Source organism: Gasterosteus aculeatus, chromosome 1 (genome assembly GCF_964276395.1).
Source record: "Gasterosteus aculeatus chromosome 1, fGasAcu3.hap1.1, whole genome shotgun sequence".
NCBI classification, from domain to species: domain Eukaryota; kingdom Metazoa; phylum Chordata; class Actinopteri; order Perciformes; family Gasterosteidae; genus Gasterosteus; species Gasterosteus aculeatus.
In genome coordinates, this window is record NC_135688.1 from 18,897,276 (window position 1) to 18,914,976 (window position 17,701).

Sequence of the window (17,701 nt, forward strand, 5' to 3'; positions counted from 1 at the left end):
ATATATAACTAACTTTTTCATTTTGTATGTTTCATGGAGCCAAGAGGAAGCAACATGAAGCTGAAGGAAGAACAATGTGTGCTAGCAGCTTGGACATATTCTGTAATGTCTTAAGGTTACAGTTAAAATATGTAAGAAAGAAAATAAAGTCTGTGTATACGCGTTGATGAATGTGTTTTCTGCTGTATTTTTTATTGACACTATTGATTGATTTCCTCTGCCTTAAGATTGCAACATTACTTTTAGCTAAAAGTACACGGCTTAACCGTTTTTAAATTCAATTCAAAATTACCCAAAATGTTCTTCTCTCCGCCTGAAATATATCATGATCCAGAAGGGACCACATCTTCCTCAATTATTACCCTCTCTATCTGTACTTTCATGTTTTTAGGGGGGGGGTTAAGGCCTTTACTAGCGCAGCAGGTTGCTAAGCAACGGGAGCAGCAGAGGAAAGGCTGATGACTCAGGCCAGACCGTCCCAAGGGCCGCTTGAATCTGCCTATGCGGTTGTTGGCGGACGCAGCCCAGGTCGACTGCATGGCTGCGTCCTCCTGAGGATGCAGCCAACCAAATGAGACACAGCTCGTGTGTGTCCTTTGTCTCCTCGTCGGTTCGTCTGCTATCCTGCATGATCCCTGCCCCTCAGTGTAATGGTTTACCGAACTCTTGGTTTTTCCTTTTGACCCAAATTAGGATGCTCCGATGTTTGTTCTGGTCTCATGCCAACTTGCTTCCAGGCAATTTGGTTAAACATTAATTTGTTCTGCCACATACAGGTCAGAAACATAATTTATAGAACAGTTTTAACTTTGATAGTATTGTAATTAAAAGGCAATTAGTTTACTTTTTAGTTGATGGTTTTTGTTTTCCTGGTGGGTATGCCGGGTTTACATGCATATACACAGACTTTGAGTGGCATTCCATTGTTCTAGGAGTAGACTGAAATATTTCTTAAATGTCATCTCCTCTCAACACCCTTTATTATATATGTATATTACTTATTTATATATTGTTGTTTGTGTGATGTGTGGCTTCGTGCACATTGAACACCATGAGGTCAAGAACTATGTTGCCAGATTGGAGTAGTGCTGCCAGCCTGCTGTGCAGTTATGCAGTGCACCGGGTAGTGATGATATCCCTCTAAAATAAGTTATTTGATGCATGATGGCGGAGGCATGGTTTCATTAACAGGGTGAATTTGCCAGGTTGGAGAAACAGATGGAGCAATCAGTTGGAGCGAGGGGGAACGTAAAACAGGTGATTTGATTTTCCAAAGGGCAGAGAGAGTAACGGTTGGTGGGTCAGGGCGAGTTCAGCAAGCTGAAGTGAAAACTACTTTCTGTGTTGCCACTTGAAATGCTATCAGCTGAAGAAGGAGGTTGTTTCCTTCAGAAGGCCCAACAGAGAAGGCATTCACACAGTTGGGAGTTGCCAGGTTAAATTGTTGTAAATTTGACCTCAGAGTTATTTGCCATCAGACATTTGAGAAAAATGTGTAATAAGGAACAGAAAAGGGTTATTTGGAGTATGTTGACAGGTTAGATTGATATCAGTTTGCACTAAAAGACACACCAAGGGAGACACAGACCGACTGATCATCTGGTTTTGCCACATCAGGTTCTGTTAGAGGAGGGTCACCGGGTGCAGAATTGAGGCATCAGCACCGTGTGCAGTTACCGGGATAGATCGGTGTAGAAATGGGATGAAAGAGATACGAAAATCACTATCTACCAATGTCTTTTTTTTATGTTGTCAAGTTGGACTTAGACAATGTCTTTACCAATACACTTGGAACATTTGTTCGTTCCATCGGCAAATGTCGAGAGAAAGGGTTGTTTTTAACTGCCACAATTCAAAATGTAAAATGTGCTTGGGAACACATCATTCATTCATTTAATTGGACACATGGGCACTGGAGCCCGACAGATACGGAAGCCTTGAGGCCTCTACAATGACATTTAGTCCTATAAAAATATAGTTCTGCATATATTGATAACATTAACACTTTCCAGTGGACTTGTTTGGTTCATAAATGTAAAAATAAACAATCAGGACCATTTAAAGGTGATCTTTGCGATTACGAAGTCAGAAAATTGAACTGACTGATTTAGTTTTGAGATTTCACTCCTAATTTCACTGTTGAATAATTTCCAACAGAATTGTATTCTAGCCATTATAGCCATTCATTACATATTCATAGTGTACAGCAGGACACCGTTCCAAGTCACAGAGCATCATATTCATATTTATTGAAGGGTTATGACAGGCTAAGAGTCTTGAGTTTATATGTATCAGTGTAAACATCAGTACAGTATAGGTGTTACATTCTCATAGTGTGGAATACATTTATTTTCAGGATCAGGAATCTACAATAAAAACATAGAGAGAGAGATGTATAGAATATCACCCGCCGATGTGGCTATTAAGAGTGACTGCTTTACCCGCCAAAGCCGGGCAGGTGGGCGGGTCAAGCCCCGTTACGGAGCATGACGTTTGAAATTTTAGAACAAACAAATAAGCCATGAAAGAAGAGCAGGCAGTCATAATGACGGAAGACTTTTATTGAGAAGATTTTATAGGAAATTAAATATGCATTTTACACACTTTCACTTGGCCAAAAAATATATTTAGATATCTGCTCAGGCCAGACCGGTGTCAACATACCTGGACACAGCTGGGTTCCACTTTGACGATTATAATCACCAGAGGTGGAAGGAGTACTGAAAACTCAAGTAAAAGTACTGTTACATTGTTTAAATTGTACTCTATTACAAGTAAAACTAGTGTTAAAATACTTAAGTAAAAGTACAAAGTACTCTTCTCAAAAACTACTCAGAGTACGAATTACTTTTTAACTGATGGATGTTTTATTGCATCGTCAATAGCAGACATTCAATGTATACAATTACAATTCAAAGCACATTTCTCAGACTAACAATATAGAAAAATTACAGGCAATTTTACGGTGGCCGACACGTGCCAACATGTCGGCCACCGTCCAACAGTAAAACGCTGCAAACGCTGCAAGAGAAAAATGCGGTAATCACAAAAACGACCGGAGCACAGGTGATACAAACTTCAAAACACATGCAAGAGAGAAACGCTGCAAGTTCACTCAAAACACAGGAGAACGCAGGATAATATCCAATCACCATTAGAACTGGCCCGCCGGTATATTCTAAATAGCTGCTACCCCTAATCAGTCCAACGGGGGTTGTGCGAATGAGCGCGTGCCACATGACAATGACAACGGACCATCCCCGTCGGCCGAACCACCTGCGCGCCACAGCGATGTGACAGTGGGTTTGCCGCTTCTGGCAAGCTACCCAGAGGAAACGGAAAAAATCCTCACAGCTGCACGGAGATTCAAGTTAATTACTGTTTTTATTGGCGTTATAGAGCGTGGTATTTATTTTCATGGCTGCAGAGCCTCGAGGGACCTTTTGAAAAGGGGGACAGTGTGCAAAGCAGAACGTGGAGCCCAGAGTTGCTGAACTGGCCTGATTTGAGTCGGTGCAGGAGGAAAGGGACTGCCAGCATCATTTTGCTGACAATTCCCAACCAGAAAATGTGCTTAGAAACCCTGGAGTCACCTATTTAGTCTTTTCCAATTCAGTCTGAATTGATCTTTTTATAACTGTGGCAACACAGTTTAGCGAGTGCCAAACTCACCCCCCTCATGTCTCTGTGGGAGACTGGATGCTCAGTCTCTCAGTGGGGGTGAATGAAGGCGGGCCTGACTGGCATTTGGCAATGCAGAGAAGTCCTCACACCATCTGTCTGCGGTAACCAGAGGTTACCATCTTCACTACGTTGGCCTCCTAAATACTTTTACCCTCAGAGTTATGTAAAGCCATGACGAACTTTTTACCTGGAAATTGTATGAACATTGCAACCGACGAGGCTGCTGGGTGTCGCCAGCACCTTTAGCAGTGCACCGCCAGGGGGGAATCGCTCCACCTCTCAGTTCCAATACAGTCCTCTGCTCGCTTAACGGCTGCTGCAGTTTCACACCGATAAGTGAGAGAAATATTATGCACCTTAAGGTAGAGCTATTAAGCTATGACCGCCCTGCAGTGCGGTGAATAAATTACTCTGTTGCTATTGATATCACTTCAAGGGTACTGGCATCTTCATTTTTTGAACCCGCTATTTTTAAATGTTAATTTTACTTTTGGTGATCAACTGTGCTGCGTGTCTTTGATCTTCCCTGATGAGGACACATTGAGTCAGCAATGAGTGGAGAGCCTTTGTCGACAAAGGCACAAATAAAAAGCAATTATTTGTACTGTGCATTAATTGAAGAGTCTAATTTTATGCAATTATGACTTTAATCTGAATTGTAATTGGAAACGTGCGCTTTTACCATTTTCTGCAAAACCATCTAACAGAGAAAATAGATGTGAATCCATCATCGCCAGTGCTTATATCATGTCATCATTTTGTATCTAAAATTAAACCCTGTTCAGAAATGTGTTCGTCTCTGATTACATTTCCCGTATGAAAATCAGAGAAACAAATTTTACAATATCCGAGTGCCATTGACTGGTAACGGATGTCTTCCATCTGTGCTGAGGTTTACCAAGAATGAAACGAAGTAGACTTTAAAAAAAACTGTGAACAAACTTTTTTACGTGATTTTGAACATATAATATTTCACGCTATGCCTCCAATTACTACTAAAAACTATTATTTTATTAGTTGGAATAACTGTCAATTAACTTGGTGACCAATTAGATAATTGATTAATCATTGTTTAGCTGTAGTTTGTTGCCAGAAATTTCTCTGGGCTATAATCAAATATTTCTTCTGTTGTCTGGTTAACTTTATATTTCATACATATAATACATACATAATCTCCCCCCAGTTATGCTTAATAAATAAATGTATAGTTTTTACCATGTGATCGCCGGAATTTTCGTCAAGTAGCTGGTTAAAAAATAAGGTGTGGAACTCACCCAGACTCGACTCTCCTGGATGCATGATTGAGATTGTGTTTCAGATGTTTTCAGTCAGCTCTACCTGTTACTTGTAAAAGTAGAGAGCTACAGTTTTTCATTTGTGATGTTTAAAAAGCAGATTTAATACTAAGCACAGAGCAACACGCTCCTCACTTACTGCCACAGTCTGTCAGGTCGATTCATCAAAGATTACGGGTGAAACCACAGCTGCGTGTCACAGCTACAGGAAGGGATGAGGCCTCTTTTTACCCATAATGCTTTCTTTCTTCAAGTCAGTCAAATCTTATTTTCTGTTACCTCAGTCCGTCTCCGCCTCTCTTCCCTTCTCCTCCCAGCGACGGTTGTTTTTTGGTAATAAAAGAAACACTTCACTTTAGGGACCAAGTTGCCATGCGGCTGCTCTGCCTTCCTCTCGTCTGCCTCCCTTCTTTCTCCCCCGTCAACCTTCTTGCCAATGCTCATCCATTTCTCTTGGTCTCTCTCTTGCAGGCGGTCTTAGTAGACTTTGACGGACAGCTCAGACAGTTTGCCATCAACAAACTTTGAGGACTCTCAAGGCACGTCTTCAGGGTCCTGAGGTCGTGGACGTGCGACCCAGAGTATGCGCAGGTGAACCCGGATGAGCTCCACCTCCGTTTTGCCCCCTGTGAGGAGAGGACGGCTCCCCTGCCCTGATAGAGAGGTAGGCTGCTCTTCAATAACCTTCAACTGTAACACTGCCAGTGACTGTTGTTGTACGCTTTTGGTTTAGTTTGATACATACTTTGCATCTTTTGTCTAACATAATCAAGTCATCATGAACTTTGGTTTAAAGGCATTTAGATTCCGCTTCTGCGTCCTACTTTTGACTGCCTGACCCGTTGGAGCCAAGTTGGGTGTGAATGGGCGAGTCACTGGCCTATAGCAGCAGATATGCAAAGATATTCATGTGTAAAGTGTGGATGTTTCCAGCATAGATGGTAGATCGATAGTGCCATAGATGGCACTTTGGTGAGGTCTGTAAGGTCCCATTGCCAGGACAACCGGCGGAGAAAGATCCTTTTAGTGCCACATTGTAACAGCACTCGTAATTGAAGAGCGGAATAAACTTTTGAGTTTGGCGATAAGAGAGAATCACAATAATTGCATACAAACTGCGTGTGTCAAAGGTTACCATGGTCTTCAGGTCTGCAAATCAACATAATCTATTTTAGGGATAAAGAAATAGTTGGCCTTTGGGTTAAATTCAGTGGACTTTACCTTGGACGTGGAGGACAAATCCCCCCACAGGGATGATCTGGGGGTTATTCCAGAAAGCGGGTTATGTGAAAACTCAGAGTAAGTTAACCCCGAGATCAGGGAAATCCGTTCCAGATAGAGAGGTAACTGAAACTCTGAGTCAATCACCATGGTAACAAACTCTGTGAACGTAACTTGCTCGCTGGCAGGTTTACTATAAGAAACCCAGAGTTTCTACCTGTCTCCTCCCACATGAAGAAAGCTGGTAGACATGGATTGTACATTCCTACCGAATCCAATTGACATCGTAGCCTTGTGATTTGAAATGCTTTACGTCGCGAGAGAGTCTTCCAACCCAGATTAGACGTTTTATCATTTCCAGAGGAATTTCTGTTAGAACGCTACCGCTTTACAGGGAACTAGGAAACATATGGACGACATTTAATTCGTACAGTTCCACATACAGATTTAACAAATCTCACTGTTTGAAGCTGTGCTGTGGGTTGGTGATGCCCAACCATGTTCTTCTCAAGGACAAGAATGTGCTAGTTAGCCATTATCTATGCTCATCACTTCAGTCTACATGTCAATATCCAAATTCCACTCTAGAATGTGAATGGGCAGAGCACTGCCAGTAGATAATATTTAGACACACTTCGGTAGGCCCCTCCGGATCTCACCCTGTGGCAGCAGACAGCGTTTCCTCCTCCTCATTATCATCATCATCCTCCTGTGATGCAGGAACAGACTGTTTCTGAATACTTTTAACTACCATTTGAGGCAAGATCGGAGTATCTGCAGGGTTTACAACTGTGCTGATGACACCATCCACAACTGTTGGATGGGTGGATATATATTATTTAAAAAGTAGGCTACATATATACTAGGGGTGTAACGATTCATTTTAACAACAATTCGAAACGCAATTCATGGTTGCCGATTCGATTCATGGACGATTTAGAACGATTCGATTCAGTGACTTGAAATCGATTCAGTAACTTTACTGGACAGTGCAGGCAAAGTTTCTGAGATCCCTGTTGTTTCTTGTAAGGAAATCAGGTTTAAATTAATTATGGATATTATAAACAAGCAAACAACAATTAATGGCAAATGTATTAACCTTTTATTTGAATCAAGTGCCATTTTCAATGTAAACATTACACAATAATTACACAATGTTTGGATCAATTTACAGAACACCCGATTTTCAACCACATTGTAGGGGCGCATGTCTTTACAGATAAACTTGTTACTGTGATGTTGAGTTTGGTGCTGGCGAGGCCTGAGGTGTCTGCAGAGCTGGAGTTACCTGCTGCTGCTGCAGCGGTAACGCTGCTAGAGGTCCTGACTGTCGGCGTTGTTTAATCCCACGGGGCCTTAGTAGATGGCCGGAAAGATTCGTCGTGTTTCCGTGATTTTTTTATTTGTCTTCTACATATTCTACAAACAGCGACCGACTTATTTAGAACACCTCCGTGTTTGCAAAAGCCCAAATGTTTCCACACGCTGGATCGATAAGTTGGTTTGTAAATGTCTCGCTCGCAGTCGTCTCCTCCACGCTGTGTTTTGTTTTTGTTCAGAGTTTTGCGCGGCTGCCGCTGCGTACTGATGACGTCACAGACAGGCAGACTGAATCCAGTAACGTTTAACGTGTCTAAAACACACATCCATACAGTTTTTGTGCTTAAATCCAATGTGCAGTTTCCAAGTATCGATACAATCGATTATGTACCATTTCAATCGGTTTGTAATCGATTTATGTCGTCCGGAATGCCGATTTGCGGAGCAGAGATCGATTCAGTTGGATCGCAGGAATATAAATCGATTAATCGATTCAGTGAATGAATCGTTACACCCCTAATATATACATACACTACCGTTCAAAAGTTTGGGGTCGCTTAGAAATGTCCTTATTTTTCAAAGAAAAGCACTTTTTTTTCCAATGAAAATAAAATTATTATCAGAAATACACTCTATACATTGTTAATGTGGTAAATGACTATTCTAGATGGATCTGGTTTAAAATGAAATATCTACATCGGTGTATTTCCAGCAACTATAACTCCAGTCTGAAATGGTAAATTGTGTTTGCTAATTGTCTACGTTTCCACAGATTACCTCAACAAATGAACAGCTAGAATGACAAAGGTCTGCAATGCTGTAATTGCTGCAAATGGAGCATTTTTTGACGAAAGCAAAGTTTGAAGAACAAAATGAATATTCCAAATAAGAATCATTTCTAATCTTGTCAATGTCTTGACTATATTTTCTATTAATTTTTCCAACTCATTTGATAAATAAAAGTGTTTTAGTGTTTTCATGGAAAACACAAAATTGTCTGGGTGACCATGAACCTTTGAACAGGAGTGTATATATTAGTTTTATTTTTTTTAAAGAAGCGTATACTTCGCATCTGATGTAGGCACTTGTGTCTTGGGGAGTGTCAGGCTCGGATGAGCTTCCCCCAGGGTTACCATCAGCCACCGGGCGACCACTGTTCAGGCTGAGGGCCACCTCCACCTGTTTTTCGGGCCTCTGCCTTCTCTCTGTTGGCTGAGCAGAACTCAATGTTTCTGTGTTTTTTAATTAGTATTTTAATGAGTGTTGGTGTAAGCTACAGCGTCACATTTTAAATGACTTCGATAGGTATAAAATAAGAATGTGTCTGTAAGTCTAAGTGTTTTGTTTTCTGTTGTCGTGGTGACTCGTGGTATCGGGGCTCCATTGATGATGGCTTTTTATAATCGTCATGCACGCGCTTAACTCAAGGTGAACATACTCCGAGTTGATTGAACTGATGCAGATCAGCTGTTCTGGAACCGGATACTCAGAGTTTCCCATCTCGGAGTTCAGGGATAGACTCAGAGTTTGTTGAACCTCCTATCTGGAATACCCCCCATGGGGGTATTGGCTGTTGTGGGACTGGGGCATTGCTGTTGTCAAATGAATGCTCTCAACTTGGGTGCAAAGGTATAATGGATTATGGTAATGTTTACATAGTTTGTCTTATTGTATTCCAAAAGTAACGATTTGGGTGTTTCTAGTTTGTATTAATTGATTTTTCAGCACCTAAAGCACTTTGGTGATTTGCTGCGTGAATCACTTCTACAGTTTTTCTCAATTACGTGAGCACAATATTGATGGTTTTGTTTTGTATTCCAAAAACATACACACAATTAGCACTCCCACAAACCCAATTAGCAAAACCGCTCAGAAAAATGAAACACTCTTGTAAAAACTATACACTGATTTATTAAAAAACATATTTTGGTATTGTATGAAACACATATTGCCTATGACCTAGTTTGGTTTGTACCAGTTACACACTGCTGTTAAAAACCTAACACTTTTAACAAATCTACTCAGTGTTTAAAGTAGTGTAAGGGAAGTAAACAGAGAAACAAGAATCTTCAGGGCCCTGTTCCTCGTATGTGGTTCGACTAAGTCGATCAAATGTCTGATTATCCAGCTCAAATTACCGAGATGATTGACATCAGGATATCTCGGTTCCTCGAAGGCGGATCGGCGCTCAAACCGTCTCGTTAGTTTGAACCAGATGTCAGTCATCAGGTGTACAGACTATAAAGACCTCCGAAGGTAATTTGCGATATTGTGCGATACAAAATGAAATTAAATGAATCATATAATCATGGCAAAAACTGACAGCGCCCCCCTGCGAGGCTACAAGCCCGACAAAGTTAACATTAAATGCATGTTGGTAAAATGACACGGCTCACTCTGATCAATCAGATTATATTTCTTTAAATGTGCCTGCTGAATGAATGAAATTGATACGAATGAATAGGATATATGGACTGTATCAGCGTATGTATCATGTGTAGATGACCATATAGAAATAGGAGTTTTATTATATGTGTGTGAGTGTGTCTCTGGGAGAGTCATTATATATCCATTGTTCAAAATCTGACATTTGATCAATTGAAGCAGTGAAATGTGGAACGTTCAGAAGTTTATTAAGCAGCAAATAAGCCAACAGAACTTTACGAAGAGCACGACATGTAGCGGCTTTCCTGATTTTCTCTGCATCGCAACACTGTACAGACATGGACATTATGAGAGACAGTGTGTAAGACATGGGAGAGTGTGTGAGACAGTATGAGACAGTGGAGACAGTCCGTGGGACAGTGGATGTTCGGCTGCAGCGTGTGGTTTTCATCACGTAACGTAACGGGGAAATCTTGTAAATAAATGATTCCCTGTCTTCAGCATCTGTAGCGCTCGTACAGGACGTCATCGTGATGCCATAACGGGTCTTAGTGATCTCTGAGAACTGTCTCCCTATAAAACGTTCATCTAACTGATGTTGCTCCTTCATCAATGAGGAAGTGAGCTGCCCTTTTTTTCCGGGGGAGTGATGAACTAATCCAGCAGCTCAGATGAACCTGCGCCGGAGCAGGTTCACGTTTTTCGATGTGTTGCTATGGTGATTTAGACAAACCTGCTTCGGGGAACCGAAAAGCCTGATCTACGTCATCTCATCCTGAAAATGATCCGGCTAACTCAGTTAGCCACGTACGAGGAACAGGGCCCTGGGGTCCGTTTCAAGAAGCGGGTTTAGTGTAAACACCTTCAACGTGGGTCGGAGTTTCCTCTCATTGGTTAGTTTTTCTTGATTGCTTGAGCACGATTTTGATGCTTTAGTTTTGTTTTTCAAAACAGTGCACACAATTAGTACACCCACAAACTCAATTCACAAAACACCTCAGATCCTTTGCAAAATGGACAATACACTAGTTTATCAAAACCACATTTTGTGATATGACACACATGTTGCATATGATTTGTTTCTGTTTGTACCAGTTACACACTGCAGTGTAAGTAAAGTACACAGAGAAAGTGTAAAACATCGCCCACATTTGCACCACTATAAGCACAATGTCTGCTCATACTGTTTGTAAAACAACACACACAGTGATTTGAAACAATCTTTTTCTGTCAACAAGCAGGACACCTGCGTTGTTCTTGAGCTGCAATTAGCCTGGAATGATTATTCTTTGATTTTCTATATTTCAAAACAATTACAGCAGAAATGTTTGAAATTTGCCATCATTCGTGCTTTTATCAGTTTAGCATAAGAAAAGTGTGTTAGCATAAGAAAAATACCCACAGCTTTTTGCTGTTTATGAATGACAAAAGTGTTTGTGGATTTTGAAAAATGCGGTGATTGAATGCATTTTGTCTGAAAGCAATGAAACATTATTCACAGTAAAGTATGTGTACACTTGTGTGTCGCTGAATGTGTGAAGAGTTTTAAAAAGGTGGTTTGAGTAATGAACAATTGTTAGCAATTGAAAAAACTGTAAACCTGATTGGTGTGTCTACAATTAAGCAATGTTGTGTTTGCGCACCTGACGGCTGTGTTTAACCAATTGGCACATGGGTTTGGTAATTTAACAATCAGTGCATTGCAAGGAAGTGACATCTTGATTTACCTCTGTGTGTAATGTATACAACTGTGTTTAGTGTTTTACAAACAGTGTGAGGCTGACTTTGTGCTCACAGTGGTGCAAATCTGGGCCGAGTTTTGCTCCTTGAGTTTACGGATTGAATAACTGTGATACTTTTGATTTTAGTGTGTATTCAATCGTGAAAAAACTATTTCTCTCCGGGAGATAAACAGACAAACATAAAATGATTGTAACGCACTCATGCAGGGATGCTCAGTGTGTCAGGATGAATGGCACTGTTTCATTTTCACTCAACCGATCTGTGAGCCACTGCTACATTTAATCCACAAACACTGCAACACTCCTGCTGTGTGTCCTACCTCCACGTCAAACACCATCCACTCCAGTCGGCCTCTGGGTATAGAAAAAAAGAGAATCATCTCATCAAAACATGCATTAGTCTGACATTGCTGCTTTCTTGTAAGATAAATCATACTTTATAATGAGTTCTTGGTTGGTGAAAGCAGAGAAAGATTTACAAGGCGTACTTAAAAGGTAAACTAAAGGTAAATCTACAGCAGGCTTTATTGGGCTTCATTGGCCCGAGTGGTAAATCACTGACGCTTTTTAATATGATAGAGGAAGAAAACATTCGTGGGTGTGTGTGAGACAGTGACTTTGGCTAATGGACCCCTAATAGCCACATTAGTTTCTTGCTCTGACTAATTTGTTGGAAGAAACTCAAGACTAGAAAATAGTTAGCTCCAGATCTCAGAATACACACACACACACATCAGATCCTGAGACACAACCAACCTGCATGAAAGCCGGCACAGTTTGTTCTCCTTTTTTTCTTCACAAAGCACAGCACTTACACACACACACACACATACTCTTTTTGTTAATTTGGGAGACTTTACAGAAACACAAAGAGTCACGTCTTCCTCTGCCGCCGCTCTGTGTCATCGTGGACGTTCCTGTCAGAGCTGATTTGCAGCTGCCGCACTGATCGTGGTGGAAACGGGCGTTTTCTAATGGTCCAGCATCCGGGTTCACAGCACAATGGGGAGAACAGCCCCAATGTTTACATGCAGGGTAACAAGAAGGACGGACGCAGGCTGAGTGCACTGGTGATGACAGCGGAGGACAGACAACAAGAGGATCAGCTGGTTTACGCCAAGCGCAGGTGTCACCAATTGGAGGATTTATGATTCATTTATATTTTTGGTCTCAACTAAAGTGTTTGGCATTGAGGCAGTTTCACGACAGATGAATTAATCATTTGATAAAAATGTCGATAGATTTGAGCAGTCAGGAAACAAAGTATTATTACTCCTATTGAACCACAGCAAAGTCTGAGCAGAAGTGTTGTATAGCTGAAGCTACTTTGAGCCATCGGGTTGAGTTTCCTTTTTTCCTTCAGACCCTTATATCTTCTGTGGGTGGTTTCAGAGCCAGGGAGCTTTCAGGGGTGAACTCTAATGCGCACATATTACTAAGTCATCGATCGCGAATGAAAAACACTGAGAAACAGCAAGAATTTGAACCCTCCCGTTATGTTTGTTTCTACGGCACAGCAATAATGTTTGTGTGTCAATGTGACCCGGTGCATGAAAAGTTGTCAGAAACCAAAAAGTCCTAATAAATACTTTACTTTTACACCTCTACTAACAAATCAATTATCATTTAGTGGAATGGAGTTATTCACCCCTCCACAGATCCCCATTGAATTAAGAGAACTCACTCGCCTTCAGGAAAAATGCAGACACACGTACGGGGACTATTCTCTCTTGATTACTGAAATGAGATACACAACGTTTGGTGGCTACAGCTATTTTGTGCTGAAAGGCAGCTATTTACTCGTTGGTAACCGTAAACAATACAGTTCCCCTGTTCCCCTCACTCTCTAAATATCTTCTAATACTTGATGATGTTGAAGTATAAAGTCACGTTTAATGGTAAAAGTTATTGTATATATATATGATATGTAATTCTTAGGTAAAGTATTTTACTCACTGTTGTTCCCTCCTCTGTATGTTGAAAGCACTGATCGCATCTGTAAACTGATAATGGGAGCACAGTCAACGTTGGTCCCTGCCCTTCTCCAACTTGTCATGTTTAACATCAGCACCTTCTGCCTACCTGCTGTACCTCTTCTGCTGGCTGTGCACAAAATGTTCACTGCGAGTTGTATGCTAGAACAAAGCTCCACTATGTCAATTATATGGGTGCTTCTTCAGCAATAACACGCAAACGCATCAAGTTTTGATGATGAAGTAGCAAATAAAGCATCCCAAACGGCCTGGCCCCCTCCCCCTACCTGACTCCACTCATCCCTTTACATGAGGTGCCTTCCTCGTCCGCAGTGAAGAAGATGAAGAGACCTTTGGTCCTAATGGACTCCACTAGCGCTCCATCAGCTGCCAGTGTGCTTTGGCCTGCCTAGAGGTCCAATGCTAGAGGATGGGAATCGATTGAACATGCATTTGTGGGGATGTGAGTCTCGGCAATATCGCCGCAGAGATTTACTCCCATTCAGCCACAAGAGCATTAGAGTTTCAGCCACTTAAATGTTTCCGACGGGTCACAAATTGATTCAGAGTTCAGTTATCAGCAGTCCAAACTGACCAGTTTCCTCACGCTGCCAATCCATATTTTGGAGAGAGTGACAGCAGCTGACAGATCTTTTGGGAGTCTTTGTTTTGCCTTGGAATGGATCACTAAAGAGCAGTAAACATCACTAATGGAAGAGGAGGTAACTGCCCCCCTGGTGTGTGTGTGTGTGTGTGTGTGTGTGTGTGTGTGTGTGTGTAGACATGTGAGGCTGTCCCCTGCTGGATCAATACTATCACTCAAATAGTTGAGGGGGCACCAAAAATCATATGTGTAGATGAAGAAATAACAGCTGTTTACTATCTTTTACTGTTAGTTTACACTGCTAAAGGAAAATTAGCTAACAGAGCAAGCTCAATATCGTCCTTTATGGTATTTCTTGTATAGTTAATGTAGGGCTATGTTCTAGTGTGGAGTTATTTGGTAAAACGAAAGGTGGTGTGGGCACAGTGTTGTTTAATAATGCAGGGAAATGTTCAAGAAAAACTGTGCTGCGTGGTAACGGCTTCTTCTTCTTTTGAGCGGCTTCCTGCTTGTGCTCTGTCTTTTTGGGTGTGTCTGTGGGTAAAGTTTTCAGAAGTTGTTGTTTTCTCAGATAAACTAAACAGAGGCTGGTGTACAGGAACCCTGATGTTTTTGATCGTGTGTAATCACAAAGAATGTGTAATGTGCCTGTTGCATCCACACATCCAGCAATTCCACTTCATCCCCTCAGTTTGTTGTCTGTTCAAATCACATCTTTGAAATGTGAGCTATTGTTGAGATCCAAATTGCAGGCTTTGCGAGTGTGTTTTGATGCTTGATTATAGTTTGTATATGAAATTGTATTGTCACACTCGACTTTGACTGACACCCAAGAGAATAAGTACTATCAAACAGCCGCATAAGATACGGTGGGTGATAAGATCTGGCTCACAAAAGTTCCTGTTCAATCCTAACAATTGCGTTCCCGTACGACTCAACTGCCTTCTCTATTACAGATTTTTTTCGCCCCAGATTACAGTGGCAGTTAACAAGGTTAACGTTGCAAATTGAAAAAGAAATACTTTCCGCACCATGCAGTGACTGGTTTTGTTCATACGTATTTTCTAGCTGGGGGTTAGGAAACGCCTCTAAATTAGTGTTCTTTACGACGTTCCACATGACTGACGATATTAGCATTTTTTTTTGTGCATTGCTTTCGGTTTCCTTCTCAATGTTTTCTCTGAGCTCAGATTCCAATTTCCCTTTTTTATTTGCATGGTATTATCTTGTGCTACAGCGACAACTGTAGTGAGCTGCACAATGCATCCGGCTGTGCGGCTGTCTGTCTAATTAGTTCAGCGATTCTCTTAACGACGGCTGGTTTCCGGCCAAAGTGCCGGAGCTTCTAACACCAACGAGTGAGCTGCTCCTGGCGGCTGTTTAGGTGCTCGTTTCCTCCTCGCGTTTTGGTCCGTTGGAGATGTTGCCCATGTTTGGGTTTTATAAATGACTTACTGCCCTTAACTCTGCCAGTCGCCTTTTATTCGTGGTGTAGTAGCTCAATGTGGTTATTTTCTTTCTCTCTCATTAAAGAAAGCAATTTTCAAATATGTATTAGTGCCAGAAGTGATTACGCTTCTCAAGGCAGATGTGTGTGTGTGTGTGTGTGTCCGCTGTTATGTGATTACGTGTCTGCGTCAGTGATAGAAGAAACCCTTGTTTCAAAAATTCATTTTCTTGGCATTAGGTTTATCATTTGATTGACAGTTCACTTTTTAAATAGTTCTATATGCTTTAAAATGGTGTCAACTGAAGTGACACATGAACACATTTTTTTGAAAATGAACAATTTCCAAGTTGTATAAACTTTGTGTGACTTTATGTATTAAAAAAATAATTCATATTTATATTAAAGTGAGCAGAAAGATTTAATTTAACTGGAGTGACCACATTTTAGCCACCAGTCAATGTTTGGGTGGTTAAAATTGAATAGATATGAAGGGTAAACACCTGTAGGCACTGTTTTAAACTCTGCAGGACCCCAGATCACAAGACCAATGCACAGCAGCTATTGGTGTTCAAGGTATGGGAGAGATTGCGTTTGCGGTTAACAAAAAGACCATCTCCTGACTGAGGGTCTCCGGTCTGCAGTGTGAAACTAGGCCGTCCGTGTCCCTGGTCACGGTCCATGATTCAGGAGCTGACATGATCAAGCTTTGCTCAGCCTTCCATTCCACAACCGATGAGAGAGCAAATGGGGAGTTTAGACTGGATAAGTACTCCGGGTGTGTGGCTGCCTCATCAAGCACAATGTAGCAGTTGACTCCGTATCTCTGGATCCGTCTGAACACCACTGAGAGGGGAGCTCTGAACTGGGATTTCCGCCCAACTCTCCCAAATTAGCGGGCATTACTTAATATTAGCAAAAGCCTCGCCGCGCTCTCTCCCGCGGTCTGTGGACGGGACCTATGCTGTGCATGTCAGGGCAATTTATCATTCTACGTCTGTTCTCAAACTAGTTCCAGGGGCCCGGCTGTGTAGCAACGACTGCAGCAAAGACCTCCTGGGGGCACTCGCGAGGTCTGTGCGAGGAAGCTCAGAGGATGCGTTACATGCTAATGTTGTACCCCACTGGAGCCGGAGTGCAATGCCCGGCTTGTATCCGCATCAAGAGAACTTCTTCCTGCCTCCCATCCAGCTGGTGATTCTAAGTGTCTCCTGAAGGTTTTCTCAGTGATGTAAAGACCAGGAGGAGGCGGCCATTTCCTTTGTCTCTTCAGCAAGCAACCTACCAAGAGCCATTTCAATCAGGAGAAACTTTTAACAATGATTTATTAAAACAAGCATACGTCTTAAAAGTGCAAAGTTCGTTGGGGCTTGGACTCCATCCAGCCGTACGACAGACCAGGGCCCGGGATGCCGGGATGAGATGAGGCATATCCCCCCCCCTTTGGGAGAGTTAGTTGCTCCACTCTTTCGATATGCCCGATTCCCCTGCTGATAGGTGTCAGGGGTGGTGGAGGGTTGCGTCTGGGGCTTGCTGAAATAACAACTGACAGCAATAGAGAGGAAAACAGCTTTAAACGTTGACAGCACTGATGCGATTGGTTTACAAACGGTGCCTCCGCCCCCAATCAGCTTATGGCAGCCCCCCATAGACAGAGGGGCCCCTGGGGCAGGCATTAGCTTCTCCAGTCCTGACTGAATTTACGCCTGACTTTTTTTTTTCAATTTCAATTCTTTTGGAAAGTCAATACCAAAGAGGATATGTGTATAAAGATCCAAAATGCTGAAATAGTAAAGCATTACAAAGTCATGGTGTGTGTAATGAAGTTTCAGTAACCTTCATAAGTTCCCTTACATGCTGCTTGCACTCGTTAATAAGCTGCAGTCTAATAAAAACTAATTCTTTCCTTAACAAAACCTCACTTCTGCTTCCACCGTTTATTCCTCTGTGGCTCTTGATAAATGAGGGGAGATTTCAAACTATTGTTCTGCAGACAGCTTGGTGCACATGTACTGTACTGCTGAACATCG

The 17,701-nt window shown here is 41.8% G+C and overlaps 1 protein-coding gene across 2 annotated transcripts in view; it reads left to right on the forward strand.

Moving 5' to 3' along the window:
• LOC120833097 (leucine-rich repeat and fibronectin type III domain-containing protein 1-like protein) overlaps positions 1-17,701 on the forward strand; it is a 278,724-nt gene that overhangs the window by 130,096 nt on the left and 130,927 nt on the right. For both annotated transcript variants that reach the window (XM_040200055.2, XM_040200217.2), the window contains one exon: positions 5,451-5,643. The gene's annotated coding sequence lies outside the window, so the exon portion shown is untranslated. The remainder of the gene's footprint in view (positions 1-5,450; positions 5,644-17,701) is intronic.